Here is a 19,113-nt window from a genome sequence, read left to right as displayed (position 1 = left end):
GAAGGAAGGGAGGAAGGAAGGAAGGGAGGAAGGGAGGAAGGAAGGAAGGAAGGAAGGAAGGAAGGGAGGAAGGAAGGAAGGAAGGAAGGAAGGAAGGAAGGAAGGAAGGGAGGAAGGGAGGAAGGAAGGAAGGAAGGAAGGAAGGAAGGAAGGAAGGGAGGAAGGGAGGAAGGGAGGGAGGGAGGGAGGAAGGGAGGAAGGAAGGAAGGAAGGAAGGAAGGAAGGGAGGGAGGGAGGGAGGGAGGAAGGGAGGGAGGGAGGGAGGGAGGGAGGGAGGAAGGAAGGAAGGAAGGCAGTCAGTCTTGGTGGTGCAGGCCTGGAAATTCAGCCCTCTGGGAGGCCGAGGCAGGAGTATCCCACACTGAAGCCCAGCCTGGGCAGCTGGAGATGTAGCAAGCCCCTGAGTTAACCCCCAATGTGAGCTCCGTGGAGGGGCCCGTGTTCGTGGGGGTGTGCAAGGAAAAGGGAAAGAAACATGTTGGGCCTGTACTTTAGTTAATCTACAGGGGAGGCTGAGGCAGGAAGACTGCAATGGTAAAGGCCAGCCTGGGCAACGGAGACCTCATGTCAAAAGGGAATATTAGATCTGGGGATGTGGCTCAGCACTGTCTGGGTGCAGCCCACCTAGACCCAACCCCTGTGGGGATCGCGGGTACATTTTCTGGCGGGAATTTATGCATTGCCTTCCCAAGCTTAGGAAAGCCTTGTAAGCGTTATGCTAATTTGCACAGTGATGAGGGTTATATTCACATCCCATCCAGCTCACAGCTTTGCTGCAAACAGACTCATTTATGTTGATGGGCCTTTATTACAAAAAGTATTTACATATTATACATATTTACAATTCTCTCCCACCACCAAAACCAACAAAATTTCCTGTGCGCCTTGCTCATGAATTTCTTATGAAGGAGAGAAACTGACATATTCCCTGCTCTCCACGCCCTTGTCTAGGTCTTTTTCTGTTTTGTAATTCACCCTTCTGGTTGGTTCTTGTAGGTTCATTTGCACATCCATAGCCTCATCATTTTTGTCTTCCAAAGAGCCTTTGTCACTTCAAATCACAGGAGCTTGTGAGCTGGTCCTCCTTTAACTAAGTCTCTTTAAACCATTTAGGGGGATTTTTGTTCCCTTTCTTGGTTTAAGTCCTTTCCAGAAACAATTTCAGAAATGTTGTCATGGGCTGGGTGTCTGGGCTGCGCTAGGAGGGGGGCCCAGGCTGGTTTTCTGTGTCCTGTCTAGGAAGGGATATTTGGGGACAAGGGGTGGGGGTAGGACTCCAGGGACCACTTTCACTTGGGGTTGGCACAAGTCTCAGTACTGAGTCCTGTGGCTGCCCAGCCCTGGGATGGGGACAAGCCTCACCTCCCTCAGTGCTCATCCTTACGGAAAAAGAATAGAGGGGGAGCTTTACGGGATGAGCTAGGTATCCTGTCCCTACTCTCCAAATCCACACACTGAAGCTCTAAGCCTTAGTTTCCCAAGCAGTAACTGTATTCAAAGGTGAGAGCCCTTAAAGAAGTGACTAAGACATCAAACAGAAGTCACGAAGGTAGGTCCTGTTCCAATGGACTGATGTCCCTAGCTGAAGAGGGGACTGAGCCTCAGGTGCTCACAAAAGACCAAGTAACAACCTGGAAGACTCCTCCATGGAAACCTGCCGTGCAATCACCGGGACCCTCCATGCTGGCCTGCCCGATTGTGAGATAATAAAATGTTGTGGTTTGAGTGCTAACACTGTTCTGATAGCCCTAGCAGATGAATGCAAGGAATGATTATAGAACTTAGAAAGAAAGAGATGAAGATGTGTTTTGTCTGGATAGGGGTCATCCCCTTTATTTCTAGGGTCAACATCTTGATTATTAAGGGGAAGCCTGTTCTGATTTAGATGGAGAGCATTCTCCAAAGGCCCCACAAGGTCATAGGTGGAGCCTTCGGATGGTGGCTGAATCATGCGGGCAATATAGGTGAGTTGCTGTCAGGAGGTGGGATCTCCTTGGAAAGGGGCTTCACTGGGGCGTAACCCAGGAGGGTGGGTGCACCTCCCAACTCAGCCTCTAGCTTTCTACTTCCTACCACTGTGACATCAGCAGCGTTCCCAGCTCTGTGCCCCTCTGCTGTGCTGTTCTGCCTTGGAGCTGGTGGACTGTGGATTGAAAATATTGTTAGGGCCGCCGCCGCAGGGAAAGAGACCCCAAGGACTCAACTCTTGGTGAGGGAAAAAAAGTTTATTTCCATGCGCATGGGGTCCTCCAGGCAAACGAGTGCGGAGGGCCCCGAGGAGAATTTGTGCAGGGTTTTTAAGGGCACAAGCGGGAAGTAAGCAGGTTTACAGAAGCAGATCGCATTGGTTAATTTTGAACGGCGCAGGACTTTTGCAGATGCTGATTCAAGGGGTCTGGGGCTGAGTAACCATGGAGACTGAGGGTCCTGGTCTGATCTCAGAGTGCCAGGTATAACTCGGTCTCATTTGAACAGCACATTCCTTTACTTATCTTTTCCTTTACAGAGGACAGAACATCTTGTGGTTAATGACTAGCAAATGTATTCCTTCCTGTCCTGCTCTGATATCTCAAGGAGGAATTAGGGAGTGAGACATTCCTTACAGCTCTGTTCTATAGCTCGGGGGGGTTACATCACAAACGGGGAGTCGATTCTCTCATTCCCCCCCCCCTTTTTTTGCAAATGACTTTTAATCTTAAAGGTCCTGTATGGGTAAGGGATCATATTGTTGACGTAGCACCATAACTTTTACTTGAGAAATCTGGGCCCTCACAAACCGGGTTACTCGGTTAATGAGGCAAGGGGCTATAGCTATGACTATAATGAATCCGGCCAGGGGTCCCAATAAAGGGAGAATATAGGGCAGGATTGATTCCCAGAAAGAGAACACTTTGGCTTCACTTGAAGGGGGCTCTCGAGATCTGATTCTCTCTCTCAACTTTTCCATTGCATCTTTTACAATCCCAGTATGATCAGTGTAAAAACAACATTCTTCTCTAAGTGCAGCGCAGAGACCCCCTTCTTTTAAAAACAAAAGATCTAAGCCTCTTCTGTTTTGTAACACTACTTCAGATAGAGACGAGAGAGATTGTTGTAATGCAGTTATAGATGTCTCTAGGGCCTGTAGATCCTGGTTCACAACTGCAAGAAGCTGCTGGCGGGTCTGGTGCCCAGTAATGAGGGCTGCTATACCAGTTCCTATCCCCCCTGCCACACCTATCCCTAATAAGACTGCCAGGGTCAGGGAGACAGGTTCCCGTTTATATCGACCTTTCATGAGGGGGAGCATGTCAGGAGGGAGATACTTAATGCGTGGCATAAGGTCTATGAGGATGCAGGAGCTGTCCCCTGCAAGGAGTACATTTGTGGAAACACAAGGGGTGAGCCCCGTAGTACATAACCAGAATGCCCCGGTGGGAGGGATGAGGTACTGGTTTCTGGGGAAGGAGCGGGTATGTGTGAGGCAGCGATGGCGTAGATCTGCAGGCCAATTATCAAGTGTCCCTATACAGGTTCCTCGGCTAGCGAGGCCAGGTAAAGGAAGGGTGTGGAACATGTGATCCCAATCGCACTGGTCGGAATTGGGGGTCAGCGTATAGGAATCATTTAGAGCAGTCCCCTCATAATATGGAGGGTTAGCACTTAGACATAACCAACAAGCTTGGGCCAGGTCTGGATGGGTAAGATTAAGGGCTTTATGAGCCCCAAGTATAAGGCTGAGAAGAGAGCTCACAGTTGGAGGGATGAGTCCTGACTCAGGAGGATTAGTTAAATCCCCGGAGGGGGTGCGAGGTGAGGTCATGTGTTCTCGATTTTGAGTAGCCTTAGGCCCCGGGGATAAAAGTCTTTTAGCAGTTGTTGGGGCCAGTGGTGGCAGGGACGGCCTTGTTTCCGGTTTTAATTCCTTTTTGATAAACAAATATCCCCCTGAGTCTTTTCCACTTTGATAATATCTAAACCCCCAAGTTTTTCCTGTGATCCATGAAGGCTCTTGGGGGGTGAGGACCGTGAGTTGTAGGTATAGGCAGGGTCCAGGTCCCTGGCTCGACTCGGCGTTCCAAGCCCCACCATAACAAGTGGGGGGCTTTGGGCGAGCCCCAGTCAGCCTTGAAAGGCTAATGTGTTGGTCCCTTATGGTGGGTGTCCACGCAGTGGTCACCGTCTCACATCCCCAGTAAGCACAGTAATATTCTCCTGGGGAGTTACAATAGGTTCTCCCTTCTACTGAAGTTGGGCATAGGTAAACACCCTGAGATGGATCCATACAGGGGGCTTGAGAGACAATATCGCAGGAAAAGAAGGCAAAAGTGGGATTACCTGATCCTTCCCACTTGCCGATCACCTCTTGGTTGTCCCACTTAATCAATGACCAGATCCAAGGGCGGTGGGGGTTAGCTATTGTAGGGGTGACTAACACTAACATGAGTAATCCCATTATAGCCCAGGGGGTTACAATCTGGGGTCTTTGTTGGGTCATCTTGCAATAATACACAAGGGGAGTGTATAGAAACAGCATCAAAGAGTCTTTCGGCTCAGTTTAAGTTTCAAGGGGTTATCAGACCGCTTGAGTTCCCAGGAGCTGTCCTCTGGCGCCGAAGCAGGCTTTAGATGTGACGCGTGGATCCAAGGGGCGATTCCGTCAACCTTTACCGCTGTAGGAGTAGTCAATAGGACCTGGTATGGTCCTTTCCAGCGAGGCTGCAGAGTCTCTTGTTGGTGGCGCCGGACGAACACAAAGTCTCCCACCTGGTACGGATGTGGTGCAGGGAACTCACTGGGGACGTAGGCCGAGGCTAGCTGCATCCACACGTCCCTCTGTAGATTGTCGAGGGCGATGAGCCTGTCAGACAGGGAGGTTGGCAACAAGGCAGCATGTTTGGTTAAGGGAGTGAGATCCCGAATGGGGGGTGGAGTGCCAAAGAGGATCTCGAAGGGAGTAAGGTTAGGGGGTTTGGCTGACGGGGTGTTTCGCGCGCGAAAAAGGGCATACGGCAGGAGCATCGTCCAATCTTTTAAGCCAGTCTCATGAGCCAATTTAGTGAGGGTCTCCTTAATAGTTCTATTCATTCTTTCTACCTGTCCTGAACTTTGGGGTCTATAAGCACAATGTAACTTCCAATCAATCCCCAATATGTTGGCCAGTCCCTGACTTACCTTAGCCACAAACGCCGGCCCATTATCGGACCCTATTACCTTTGGCAATCCGAACCGGGGAAAAATTTCTTCCATCAACTTTTTTGTTACCATGGCAGCAGTTTCCTTTTTGGTAGGAAAAGCCTCAGTCCATCCAGAAAAGGTGTCCACAAAAACTAGCAGATATTTTAGTCCACATCGGGCAGGTTTAACTTCTGTAAAGTCCACTTCCCAGTATTGTCCAGGCCTGGTACCATGTAGCCTTTTGCCGGGGGCCAGCTTGGCAGGGTAGGCATTGGTCAATTGGCATGCCTCACAATTAGTCACGACCCGAGTGGCGACCTGACGTATGGCAGTGGGGGATGCCCCCGGGAAGTCTTGGCATTGGGCCAGCAGGCATAGCTTTTTAACCCCCAAGTGGGTGAGCCGGTGGGCCTGTTGTATGTAAGTAGTCAGGTCAGATGCCTCAGGGGTTTGGTTAATCTGAGCTTTCTCTTTGGGAGGAGAATCTTTGACATCAGTCACCAACATCTGTGAGCCTCCCATGGCTGCAGATTTTGCTGCCTGATCAGCCAGGTTGTTTCCCTTCGTGACAGGATCAGTCCCTTTTTGGTGGCTATTACAGTGTATTATCGCCACCTTCTGAGGTAACATAACTGCAGCTAGCAATTGAAGGATTTCCTGTTTGTGTTTTATTTCTTTGCCTGCGGAGGTCAGAAGTCCCCGCTGGCGGTATATGGCCCCATGGATGTGGGCCGTTGCAAAAGCATACCGGCTGTCCGTGTAAATGTTTGCTCGCTTTCCTTTGGCGAGCTCCAGAGCCTTAGTTAAAGTGATCAACTCGGCCTTTTGGGCCGAGGACCCGTCCTCTAGCCTGGCTGTCCAGATAACACTGGAGTGATCGGTCACAGCCGCCCCCGCATACCGCTTACCTTGAATCAAGAAGCTACTCCCGTCAGTGAAGTAAGTCACCTCCGCATCAGACAGGGGGTAATCCAATAAGTCCGGTCGTACTCCGGCTTCTCCCGCCAAGATGTCTTGGCAGGTATGGAGGATGGGTTCCGGAGCTTCTTCCGGCAGCAGGGTTGCCGGGTTGAGAGTCACCGGGGGTCCGAAAGTTATTTTGTCCTTGTTGAGTAAGAGACTCTGATAATGAGTAACTCTGGCATTTGAGAGCCATCTGTCCGGAGGTTGGAGGATGATACTTTCTAGCGTATGCGGGGCAATGATTGTTATTTTCTGTCCCAAAGTCAATTTATCAGCATCCTTAATGAGCAAGGCAGCCGCTGCGATGGCTTTTAAGCAGGGTGGCCATCCGCTCGCCACAGTGTCCAGTCTTTTTGAGAGGTAAGCCACCGGATGCCTCCATGGCCCAAAGGCCTGGGTTAGTACTCCTCTCGCTATTCCTTTCTTCTCTTCAATGAAGAGAGTAAAAGGTTTGTCTACATTAGGAAGGGCCAGGGCCGGAGCAGATAGGAGGGCCCGCTTGATGGCATCAAAGGCCTGCTGGTGGTCTCTTTCCCAAACAAAGGGAGATCCCCCCTTTAGTAACGGGTACAGGGGAGCTGCCAAGGTCGCGAACCCAGGGATCCACAATCGGCAAAACCCCGCGGTACCCAGGAACTCTCGTAATTGCTTTTGGCTCTTCGGAGTGGGAATCTGGACCACAGTCTGTTTTCTAGCCTCAGTGAGCCATCTTTTCCCCCCTTTTAAGGAGTAGCCCAGGAAAATTACCTCTCGTCTGCAAATTTGAGCCTTTTTCGCCGATGCTCTATATCCCAGGATAGCCAACTCACGTAAAAGGTCTTGAGTCCCGCTGGTACAATCACCCTCGGAGTCCGCGGCCAGCAGCAAGTCATCTACATATTGGAGGAGGGTGAGGTTCGAGTGTTGAGCCCGAAAGGGGGCTAAATCCTTGTGTAGAGCCTCATCAAAGATGGTCGGGCTATTTTTGAAGCCCTGTGGGAGGCGCGTCCAGGTCAGTTGTCCGGTGGACCCAGTCTCGGGGTCCGTGCATTCAAACGCAAACAAGGGCTGGCTATCTTTGTGCAAAGGCAAACAGAAAAAGGCATCCTTTAAATCCAGAACAGTATACCAAGTCCTTGACGGATTCAAACCGCTGAGGAGATTATAAGGATTGGGTACGGTGGGGTGAATGTCTTCCACCCTGCTGTTGACCTCCCTCAAGTCCTGTACCGGTCTGTAGTCATTTGCCCCAGGCTTTTTGACAGGGAGCAGCGGGGTATTCCATGCAGACCGGCAAGGAGTCAATACCCCTTGGTCTAAAAGTCTCTGTATGTGTACCTTGATTCCCAGGTGAGCTTCTCTATTAATGGGATATTGTTTAACTCGAATAGGGGAGGCGGTGGCTTTTAGAGTGACCACTACAGGCGGTTGCTGGCTTGCCAGCCCGAGCCCAGCTGTCTTGGCCCAGGAGTCTTTAAAATCAGTTAGCCAGGCAGGGGCGATGGGCTGGGGGTCTCGGTGGTCATAGAGCCTATATTCATCTTCCAATTTTAGAGATGACACTGTAACCATGGGTTGCCCAACCTTTGGGTTACGGAATGTCACCTGAGGTCCTTGGGGCTCAAAGGAGATTTTCGCCCCCAGTTTGGTTAATAAGTCTCGTCCCAGGAGGGGAGCAGGGATTCAGGAATAACCAGGAAGGAGTGTTTTACTTTTCCTTTGCCTAGGTCAACTGTGTGCTCGGTGGTCCACGAGCGATATTTGCTCCCGTTAGCCCCTTGAACTAGAGATTTCTTAGTTGAAAGGGCCCCTAAGGGGGCCTGAAGAGCCGAGTAAACAGCTCCCGTATCGACCTCGAATTCTACGGGAGTCCCCTCCACTTTAAACATTACCCTGAGCTCGGGGAGGGGGTCCGAGCCCCGAAGTCCCTAGTCCTCTTCATCTAAGGCGAGCATGGGGGCTCGGGGTCGCTGCGAGGACTGTTTTTCTCGCTCCTCTCTGGCTCGTTTCTTTCTCAATTTCTCACAGTCTTTGATCAGGTGTCCTTTTTCCTTACAATATGCACATTGGTCAGGGTCTAATGGGGGGCGAGTGGGCTTTCCCTTTCCTGTCTCAGGTTTTCCCTGAATAACTGTAGCCAACACTTTAGCCAATTCCTTGTTTCGTCTTTTGTCCCTAGCTAACTTTTTTTCCTCTTCTGTCTCCCGTTTATAGTAGACTTTTTCAGCTTCCTTAACAAGATCCCTCAGAGTTAGGTCTTGCAGACCATCTAGCCTTTGGAGCTTACGTCTTATATCAGGAGCCGATTGCCCTATGAAGGCCATGGCTATTGAGCCCTGTCGGCCTTCCTCTTCAGGGTTAAAAGGCGTGTACCGCCGGTAAGCTTCCATCAGGCGTTCCAGAAAAACTGAGGGAGTCTCAGTAGGCCCTTGAATTACTTCTCTTACCTTGGCCAAATTAGTGGGGCGCCTTGCAGCCGCCTGGAGACCCACCATTAGAGTCTGGCGATAGATAGAAAGATGCTGCCTACCGGTAGGTGAGTTGGGGTCCCAGTTGGGGCATTTTAAGGGGAAGAAATCATCAATCAGGTCTGGTCTCTGGGTGGGTCTGCCGTTTTCTCCAGGAACAGCTTTCTGGGCTTCCAGAAGGATGTGGTCTCTCTCCTCGGTGGTGAACAGGACCCCTAGAAGCTGCTGGCAGTCATCCCATGTGGGTTGGTGGGAGAACATGATAGAATCCATTAAACCTGTTAACTTAGACGGATCATCAGAGAAAGGAGGGTTATTGTTTTTCCAGTTATAGAGATCTGAGGTAGAAAAAGGCCAGTACTGTAAAGCGGGCATCTGCCCTCCATCCGACCTGTCATCTATCATGGGCCCGTAGGGGCGAAGGGGAAGGGTAACAACTGGGTCCTCAGGCCGTAGCTTGCTCCGAGTGTTCTGGGCTGGGCCTGTGGGCCCCGGAGGTGTAGACCCAGAGCAAGCCATCGTAGGGAGCGGGGGATACAGAGGGAACGTGGGTATCGGAGGAGAAGAGGGGTTCGGTTCAGGTGAAGAGGGTGCTGAAGGAGAAGGAGCGCTTGATCCGGACGAGGAGGCTGGAGGAGAGAGTGGGTACGGAGGAGGTTGAGTCAGCTGGGAAGGAGGAGGCCGGTTATGTCGAGCAGAGGTAGATCAGGCTGAGACTCGGGCAGGACCGGAGCTGGAGCGGGAGTGGGAGGTCCTTTCAGAGCTAAGAGTTTTGGTATAGAGGAGTCAGAAGGGGGAAGAAAGGGTTTCACCCACAGTGGGGGTTCCTCCCTGAGGTCCTGCCATACTAGGATGTAAGCGACCTGATTAGGGTGGCCCCCTTGTCCGGGGCGGAAGATGATGTTCTGAACTGCTAGGATGAGGGGCAGGTGGAAAGTCCTCTCCGGCGGCCATCCCACTGAAAAAGTGGGCCACTCAGTCGAGCAGAAATTCTGCCATTTACTCTTCTTGACCTGCAAGGAGAGATTGTGAGCCCTCTTCCGCACCTCCGACCAATGGTCGAGGGTGAGGGACAATGGGGATGAGGTCGACTGTCCCATGATGTTCTATGGTCACAGGGCGGTTAACGCAAGCGCGATACAACAAATAACTAAACACGATACCCACAACACACAGGACAAACAGGCCGGCCACCTCACTCTCACGCATCAGTTTCACTCCAAACGAGCCACCTTACAGGGTGTCTCCAGATTGGCCCGGACGGACCACAGATTGGGAACGAAATTCCCCAGATGAGTCACCTCAAAGGGTGTCTCCGAATTGGCCTGGACGGACCACAGATTGGGAATGAAATTCCCCAGATCGATAGGGAAGCCCTATCGCAGACGGTGAGCCACGGAGAACCGTGTGGGGCGTCCCCCGGTCACCAGAGAACAGAGAACAGATAACAAAAACAGGTAACAAAAATTGCCCCTAGATCGGAGCCATTTGGCTCGGGGCGTAAAATACCAGTAGATTGACCCTCAGAGTAAAAATAAGAAGCGACCGGTCGTACTCACCCACCGCAGAGCCGTTGAGGTCACCTCCCGTGAGACGTGCTATCTTGCTGGGGCCTCCAGAATGTTAGGGCCGACGCCGCAGGGAAAGAGACCCCAAGGACTCAACTCTTGGTGAGGAAAAAAAGTTTATTTCCATGCGCATGGTGTCCTCCAGGCAAACGAGTGCGGAGGGCCCCGAGGGGAATTTGTGCAGGGTTTTTAAGGGCACAAGCGGGAAGCAAGCAGGTTTACAGAAGCAGATCGCATTGGTTAATTTTGAACGGCGCAGGACTTTGGCAGATGCTGATTCGAGGGGTCTGGGGCTGAGTAACCATGGAGACTGAGGGTCCTGGTCTGATCTCAGAGTGCCAGGTATAACTCGGTCTCGTTTGAACAGCACATTCCTTTACTTATCTTTTCCTTTACAGAGGACAGAACATCTTGTGGTTAATGACTAGCAAATGTATTCCTTCCTGTCCTGCTCTGATATCTCAAGGAGGAATTAGGGAGTGAGACATTCCTTACTGCTCTGTTCCATAGCTCGGGGGGGGGGGTTACATTACAAACGGGGAGTCGATTCTCTCAGTTCTGTTTTTTAAAAAAGGGTCTCACTGTGGTTAGATGGATTCACTATGCAGACCAGGCCGACTCTGGACTGTGGCAAGCGCTGGACTGAGCGCTGGCATCTCAGGCGTGTGGTACTGTGCCTGGCTCTGAGATTCCGTGTAAAGGACTGAAACACTTCTTTGGTGGGGGTGGATACTGGCTGTTTGCAGTATCTAACCAGCTAAAAAAGTGCACAGGGCCCTGTGTGGTAGTAGACACCTCTAATGCCGGCTCTTGGGAGGCTGAGGCAGGATGACAGGGGTTCAGGATCAGCCTGAACTACGCTGAAACCTTGTCTCAAAGGCCAAAAAAAAAAAGGGAAAAAAAGAAAGAGAAGTCATGAGCAGAAGCCTGCGAGAGCTGGGGATAGGAAAGATTCCTGTCAGGTCTTGCGATCTTTGTGTGTGTTTCTTTTTCTTCCTGTCTTTATAACTGTTTACTGGTACATTTTAGGGGTACATAATGCTCCCACTTAGCCTAGGGAGTTGCGCCTGTACATGGAACACCTTCATTTTTCCTTTGCCGGTCCCCTACTGTCCCTCAGGCCCCTTCTCCTCGTGTACAAAAGCTGTTCCTAGTTTTTCTGTCTTTTCCCTTCCTCCCCGCCCCAGTTCTCCTTCCCATTTGAACATTTTCTTCCTGTTTCACCATTTCCTATTTCGCCAATTTCTCTTCCACATTTTGGTCCTTATTTACACTTTCAGTTTCTCAAATCAGAGAGACAATTTGTACGTCTATGACCAATTTATTTCATGCAAGAGTAGGTCTCAGGGTGCATCCATTTACCAGAAATGTCTCGAATTCATCCTTCTGCACAGGGGCTAGTACTTCCCTGTGTAGAAGAGCCACATCTTCTTATCCGTTCACTGGCTGATGGGCATCTGGGCTGCTTCCCAGACTTAGCTGTTACAGCTTGTGCTGCTGTAAACACGCGTGTGCGTACATCACCGTGGTCCCTGCCTTTCATTCTTGGAGGACCGTGAGGCTGAATGGAACCTCTAGTCCTAGTTCTCCGAGGAATTTCCATACTGATTTCCACAGTGAATCCCCCATTTCTGATCAGCGCAAGGGAAGGTGACCAGGTGGGGATCCTGAGGTGCTCTGGCGCCTTGGGAAGTGGACACCAACGCTGGAGAGGCTTGCAGCACGGAGCACAGAGGCATGGAAGGAGGTGGCACCTCCATCTCTGGGGGCCCATCCCTGACCTTGGACAGCAACTGGAAGCATCACTGGGATTTAGCCGGGGTGTGCCCGACAACCCAGCACTTCTGTGTTTCTCCAGATATCCCCAGTGAAAGCCCCGGCAGGGGGACACAGCAAGCCTGGGAAAGACATGGCCACAGAGCTAAGCACGGGAAACCACCTCTGTGTCCCTCCGGAGGAGCTTTCTATTGGCTTGTTTGATTGAGGTGGGGCCTCTCACTCACTGTGCAACCCAGGCCGGCTTGGGTTTGAGCCTCTAACCTCAGCCTCTCCAGTAGAAGGGTTAGTTATGCTCCACCACACCCAGGGAGGATTGCACTGTAGCTGTTTCATGCTGTGCATCTGTTCAAACTGTCAGAGCTTCCAGGGTAAAGAGGGCAGAAACAAGCAAGAAGCACTGAGGAGACGGAGGCAGGAGGGGCACCATGAGTCTCCAGCAAAGCCCTGCCTCACAGTAAGACACAAAGAAAAAAAAAAGAGCCAAGTGTGGAGGCTCACGCCTGTGACCCCAGCACTCGGGAGGCTGAGGCGAGGGGACTGTTGTGAGTTCGAGACCAGCCTGGGCTACAGAGTGAGCTCAGCCAGCCTGAACTGCACAGTGAGACCCCGTATCAAAAAGAAAAGAAAAAAAAACCAGTAAGACACAAAGTATATACAGTGCAATACTAAAGCAAATCCCCACATGCTAAAAATGTTGCTTTCTAGTACAGAGACATGAATGTAATCGCAGAGAGGCCTGACCAATGTCACTTGCTGATATAATTGGAAAAGTGAATTTTTACCCCCATTCCTATCATTTAAAAGAGAATCAACTCATTTAAGCTTAATAAACTTTTAAATATTAAGGCAACAATATAGGGCTCAAAACCATGCCTGTGGAAAGTGGGATAAGATGAGGAGCTGGGAGGTGTAGGACCCTGACTGTGGGACTTGGGGTACAGGCAGGGGAGCGGCGCGGAAAACCTCTGGTGTAGGGAGCTGAGCGACAGCCCATTGCTGCCTCCCTGCCTCTCTCTCCTATGGGCACTGCGTCTGCCTACATTAACCATGATCCTCTCCTGCTTACGTCACATACCCGGATGAGACAGTGACCCTGTTGTATTCATCCCTGTAGCCTCTTCCTGTCCCACCTCCTGCCCTTGGCCTATAAAAGATGTAATCACTTCCGGAATAAACCGGGGGCTTGATCGGATTTTTTCGACTTGCTTCCATCTCTCTTTGTCTCCCCTATGTCTTTATTTAATCCCCGTTCCACCTCCAGGTACACCCCACGGATTGATCCCCAGACCGGATCAAGTGGCGCCCAACGTGGGGCTCCTGGCACGGAGGAGTCAACGAGGGAACCGTTTGAGACAGCCAGCTTAAACTGAAAGTGAAAGCAAATTGAACCAAAGACCTCGGCGAGGAGTGAGCAAACTTAAACAAGGATTAAAGCTTAAAGCAACAGGACATTAAATCAAGTACCGAGGCCTGTGCAGATGACTACCCAGCGTACCTGCCCGAGTCATGGTGAGTGAACGGCGACCCCATTCCCTTTCCCGGACATAGATCAAGCATTGAACGAACATGAAGTGTTCATGGGAGGCCTTATAAAGGTATGAAAGACAAGAGGGGTAAGGGTTAGAACAAAAGAATTATTGCAGTATTTTAAATTTATCCATAAGGTTTGCCCTAGAGGGTTCCATAGATAGCAAGAGGTGGAAAAGAGTAAGAGATGCTTTAAAAGATTATTATAGAGTTTTTGGTCTGGAAAAAGGTTCTGGTGACCACCTTTGCATATTGGAATTTAATCTCTGAGCTGCTTGCCCAGAGGCATGCAGATCCTCAGATTGAGGACACAGTCGCACAAGACCTTATAGTGCTCCTAAGATAGCGCCTGCCTCCAGCAGGCACTCTTAAAATGGCACTTGCTTCACTTCCGCCACATCAGCGTGGGTCCCTCCCCAAAACTGCATTTCTGGTGACGGAAACAAACATACCTCCCCAAGATGGCGCTGCACAGCCGCAAGAGGGCGTGAGCACCACGAGTTGTTAGGACTCATACGCCATTCACAGTGGCAGCTTTAAAAAAATTAAAGACAGGGGCTGGGGATTTAGCTCAGTGGCATAAGCACCTGCCTTGCAAGCAGGCGGTTGTGAGTTCGATCCCTGGTACCGGTAAAGAGAAAAAGACAGAAAAAAAAAATATTAAAGACAGCAGTTGCCCAATATGGCCTTACAGCTGCTTTCACTCTTGCTGTTTTAAATTCTCTGGCTGACGGCTGGCTCACACCTACAGATTGGCAAAGATTGGCTCAAGTGACTTTATCGGGTGGGGATAATCTTTTGTAAAAATCAGAATATACAAAAAGTTGCAAAAGAGACAGCCAGGCACAATACACAAGCCAGCAATGGGTGGGACCTTAATATGTTAATAGTGAAAGATGCCTATGCATGCAGAAAGGCTCAAAAGTTTAATCCAACACTTTTCGCTCAAATTCAAACAGCAGCTACTTGAACATGGAGAAAGCTGCCTGCAAAAGATAATATGAGCTCCTCTCTCAGTAGCATTAAGCAAGGCCCAGATGAACCCTTTTCAGAATTTGTCGATGGTTTGATTACTGCAGCTAACAGAATCTTTGGCTGCACTGATGCAGGCACTGATTTTGTTGAACAGCTGGTTTTTAAAGGTGCCGGCACCGCCTGCTGGGCCGCTATCAGACCTCCTAAAAATAGAACAGGCCTAACAGGATATATACACCTTTGCTGTGACTGCTGCCTTGCAGGGGTTTGTAGTTAAACAGTTGTTATCTCAAAAGCATAAACAAAACTGTTTTGCCTGTGGAGAGACTGGTCATTTTGCAAAAAAGACTCCAGAGATAGAGATTCCAATGTCAGTTACTTTGACTCATTTAACTGATTGGAGTGATATTGGTCTGGTCTCTTAAGTTTAATTTCAGCATATGTAAGGATGGGGACAGCTGCTAAAAGGAGAATGAGAGACACTATGGTAGTTGTTATTGTCTTCCCCAATGTCAGATCTTGAAAACCTAAGGAGCCTTCATCATGCTGTAATGGTTTGATTAGTTCTATAATATGCAGTGTGTATTTAATGTGTGTGAAGATGGGGACGACTGTTTGGAGGAAACTAGAGACAATTAAGTAAACAGTAAAGATCTCCAGTAGACTTGCTTTAAAAATCTGTATTTCTTTAAATCTTTTTTTAAACTGTTTTTTTCTGTTTTGATATGTTTGGTCTTGCCCTCTTTGAGATAAAAAACAAGTGTATAGGACTGATAACTGTATTACTAAATTTTTGTTGGATCATTGAGAACTGTTGGCATTGTCACTGTTTAAATGTCGCTTTGAATGCTTTAATTTTGTAACCTGAACAGCTATTTCTAAGATGACAGTACGTAACTTGTTAACTGTTGATTTCTTACCATTTATTTTTCTGTAATTCTGTGTTAAGATCACTAGAAAACAAGCCAGACAGATAGTAAAAAATTGCCTTTCTTGTGCCATGCACCTCCCAGTTCCACACTTTGGGGTTAATCCTAGAGGACAATCCTCAATGCATTATGGCAAATGGATGTCACCCACATTCCTGAGCTTGGCAATCTTAAATATTTTCATGTAACTATAAATATTTTTAATGATTTCATTTATACCTGTCCCCAGACAGGCAAAGCTACCAAACGTTATTAGCCATATGTGAACTACCTTACCAGTTTTGAGATGCCCACAACAATTAAAGACTGATAATGGTCCAGGCTATGCTAGTTCTGCCTTTGCTCATTTCTGTCAACATCTTAATATTGATCATATAAAAGACATACCTTATAACTCTCAAGGTCAAGACATAGTTAAAAGGACACATCTTTTCCTAAAATTCACTGTTGATAAAATAAAAAGGGAAAATGGTACTCTACGAGGACACCTAAAAATATTCTATCCCATGCCTTATTCATCCTTTATTTTTTAAATTTGGATGCTTCTGGACAGTCAGCAGCCATGCGTTTTTGGCATTCTAAAACACAAAAGCAATTTGCTTCAGTACTATAGAGAAACCTCCTGACTAATTCACAGCATGTCCCTGATCCCATTCTCATATGGGGACGCAGCTCAGTGTGTATTTACTCTCAACAAGATAGAGAAGCTAGATGGCTACCTGAGTGCCTCGTAAAACAAGTAGACAGTTCTTCAAAGACCCCATGCAATGCCCAGGAATAATGTCATTTCCCGAGGCACAATCCCCGGTGTTCTCTTACAGGTGACACAACCCCCCGGAGCCTTATGCTGCCTACTCAGCCTTCTCCTTGAGCCATACCACACCCATGGTGGATTGAGACCCCTGCCAAACAGACTACAACTGCTGACAGCCCTGCACAGAACCCCCTGTGACCACGGAAGAGGCTCTTCTCAGTCTGGGGGAACATAAACCAGCCAAATAGACTGCGGCCGGTGTTATGCGAGGCATACTCCAAGACATAGGAGAACGACTTCAACAGAGACACCAACAAATGGCTGCCAACCCCTTCTCCTCGATATGTGGTGGGGGGAGCTTTTCCCTTACCTAGCGCCCCTTTTGGGTCCCCTAGCTGCCCTATTGCTTCTCCTTTCTGTGAGTCCTTGTATTTTCAGAGGATTATGCTGCTCATTAATAACCGGATAGACGCGTTTATGGCAAAGCCCATTCAGGTACACTATCATCAGCTGGAGATGGCAGATCAACAAACCTACCAGGAAGGAATTCCCACGAGTGGCCCATATGACGATGCGGCCTAACTGCCCTCGGGCAATGGACAGGCAGTCAGAGACGGGCAACTAGGACATGCATGTTAACTCCATCGGCCGCCTAAGACAGGCACAGGACCAACTGCTGTCCTGCAAGCCCATGATGGGTAAGGCCTGGTTGGGTTCATGCAATGAGGTCCTTGACCTAAGACAGACGCTGTCCGGCAGGGCCTGCCATACTCTTGATTAAATAATATAGAAAGGGAAGAGATGTAGGGAGCCGAGCGACAGCCCATTGCTGCCTCCCTGCCTCTCTCCCCTATGGGCACTGCGTCTGCCTACATTAACCATAATCCTCTCCTGCTTACGTGACGTACCCGGATGTGACGGTGACCCTGTTGTATTCATCCCCGTAGCCTCTTCCTGTCCCACCAGCCCGCCCTTGGCCTATAAAAGATGTAATCATGTCCGGAATAAACTGGGGGCTTGATCGGATTTTTTCCACTTGCTTCCATCTCTCTGTCTCCCCTGTCTTTATTTAATCCCCGTTCCGCCTCCAGGTGCACCCCACGGATTGATCTGCAGGCCGGATCACTCTGGGGCAGAGGAGCTCACGTTTGGAACTTTGTTTTTTGTCTTGTACTTAGAGAGTTCTACTACACTGTGGAGATTTAGGAATAAAAACAAAATTACTATAGGGAATATGTTCTTGTTTGTGGGAAAATATTCAAAAATTGTCTGACCTATTTTTCTGGCAGTGGCCTTTTGATTTCCTTCCCTTAATACAATGCTTTGTTTGACTTGAAAATAAAAGGCAAAAAAATTAAAAGGCAAATACACGAATATATAAACATGTATGAATATGTATTTGTATATACATAAAAATGAGGGAAAGAGAAGTGAGGGGAAAGGAGAAGAAAGCCTGAAAACCTGATTTCTTATGCTTGCTAAGTGAAAAAGACAGGTGAAAGTGGAATCAGGCAGGACCTTGGCGCAAGGGATTCGGCTCAGTGCATAAGCACCTGCCGGCGGGCGAGCTCCTGATTTGGGCTCCTGGTGCAGACGGGAAAAAAGAAAGCCTCCCCGCCACCACAGAGGTCCTGATCCTCTTGCCCTGCTTAACATCTACTAAAAATAGCTGTGCATGGATTATAACAATTTAAGTTTTAATAACTTCATCAGGAGATTGTTTTATTTTGCTGTTTTGTCTTTTTGAGACAGGATCTCTCTGCTGCTCAGGCTGGCCTTGAGCTCACATTTGGAATTTTGGGTTTTTTTTTTTTTTTTTTTTCTCTTGAGATGGAGGTCTCACTGTGTAGTCAAGGCTGGCCTTAGACTCAGGCAGTCTTCCTGCCTCAGCCTCCCAAGTGCTGGGATTTCAAGTGTGTACAGCTATTCCTGCTGGAAGCTTTAAAATACCTGCAAAACATATATTCCATCAGAGGTAATACTAACGCTCAAAAATCTATCACACATAAAAAATGTATCACACACGAGGGATGTGGTGCAGGAAGTGGCGTTTTGGTGGATATTTACAGCTTAGGTGCTTTGACGGGAGAATGTGGAGATGGGTCTGGCATCTATGTGCGTAGGAAGTGAGCAAGTTTCCCAAGACAGCTGACTTCAGGGGTGTCCAGGGCTGTGTAAGACAGGAGGGTAGTGGATGCCAGGGTCTCACACATGCAGGAAGCACTAAACATCGGCTCCCTATACATGGATGCTTCCTGGGTGCAGTTTTAAAAAAAATGCTTCACCTCTCCCCTTTAGCACAAAGCCTGTAGAAGGTGCTCAGTACATTGTCAAATGAATCAATCTAGCCAACACTGTGATGTGGGGACAGGAGATGTACATGCGTTTGGTGGCCGTGGGATGAGAGTAAAATCTTTTTTCTGCAGTCCTAGAAATCAACCCAGGGCCTTGGTTCGGCCTCACTACTGATTTACAGCTCCAGCCCTAAAACCCTTCAGCTCCATAGTGGGAAGCAGCAGGTAAAAGTGAAAGCCTCAGCAGCAGTCTAATGGGGCCTGTTTTGCAGGCTGTCACCCCAGCAGTCTGGGAGGCACCATGTTTGTGCCCAGCCTGGGCAACTCGGTGACTTAGCAAGACCCTGTCTCAAAAAATGAAAAAGGGCCGAGATTCACTTCAGGGCCAAGATACTGGAAACACGTGACTTAAAAACTATACATTCCATGACTTAGGGTGATTGTCTTTGGAGTACTTGGGATTCAACCGAAGGACTCATACATGCTCGCCAAGCACTCTATACTAAGCTGCATTTCCAGTCCTGACTTACAATTATTTGATTTTTTATTTTTTGAATTTGTGATGGTGTAAAAGTGTACTCCCTCTCTCCAAAAAACTCCAGTTTTTGTGTTCAATATTCAACAAATTGCAAGAAATCAAACACTTGGTATATAATAGGCTTTGTGTTAGGTGATTTTTCCAGTATATTTTTCCATGGCTAATACAACCATGCTCAGCTG

General features: G+C 48.9%; 1 long non-coding RNA gene across 1 annotated transcript; it reads left to right on the top strand.

Annotated features, from left to right (window-relative positions):
* The first annotated feature begins 12,903 nt into the window (after nucleotides 1–12,903).
* LOC134474417 (uncharacterized) lies at nucleotides 12,904–17,941 on the top strand. Its single transcript, XR_010045286.1, has 2 exons — nucleotides 12,904–13,423; nucleotides 16,167–17,941. It is a non-coding gene; the product is annotated as an uncharacterized LOC134474417 (long non-coding RNA).
* The last annotated feature ends 1,172 nt before the right edge of the window (nucleotides 17,942–19,113 follow it).

This window comes from Cavia porcellus, unplaced genomic scaffold (genome assembly GCF_034190915.1).
Source record: "Cavia porcellus strain 051 isolate PalLab524CR breed Dunkin Hartley unplaced genomic scaffold, mCavPor4.1 scaffold_32, whole genome shotgun sequence".
Lineage (NCBI taxonomy): Eukaryota > Metazoa > Chordata > Mammalia > Rodentia > Caviidae > Cavia > Cavia porcellus.
This window is presented reverse-complemented; position numbering and strand designations above follow the sequence as displayed.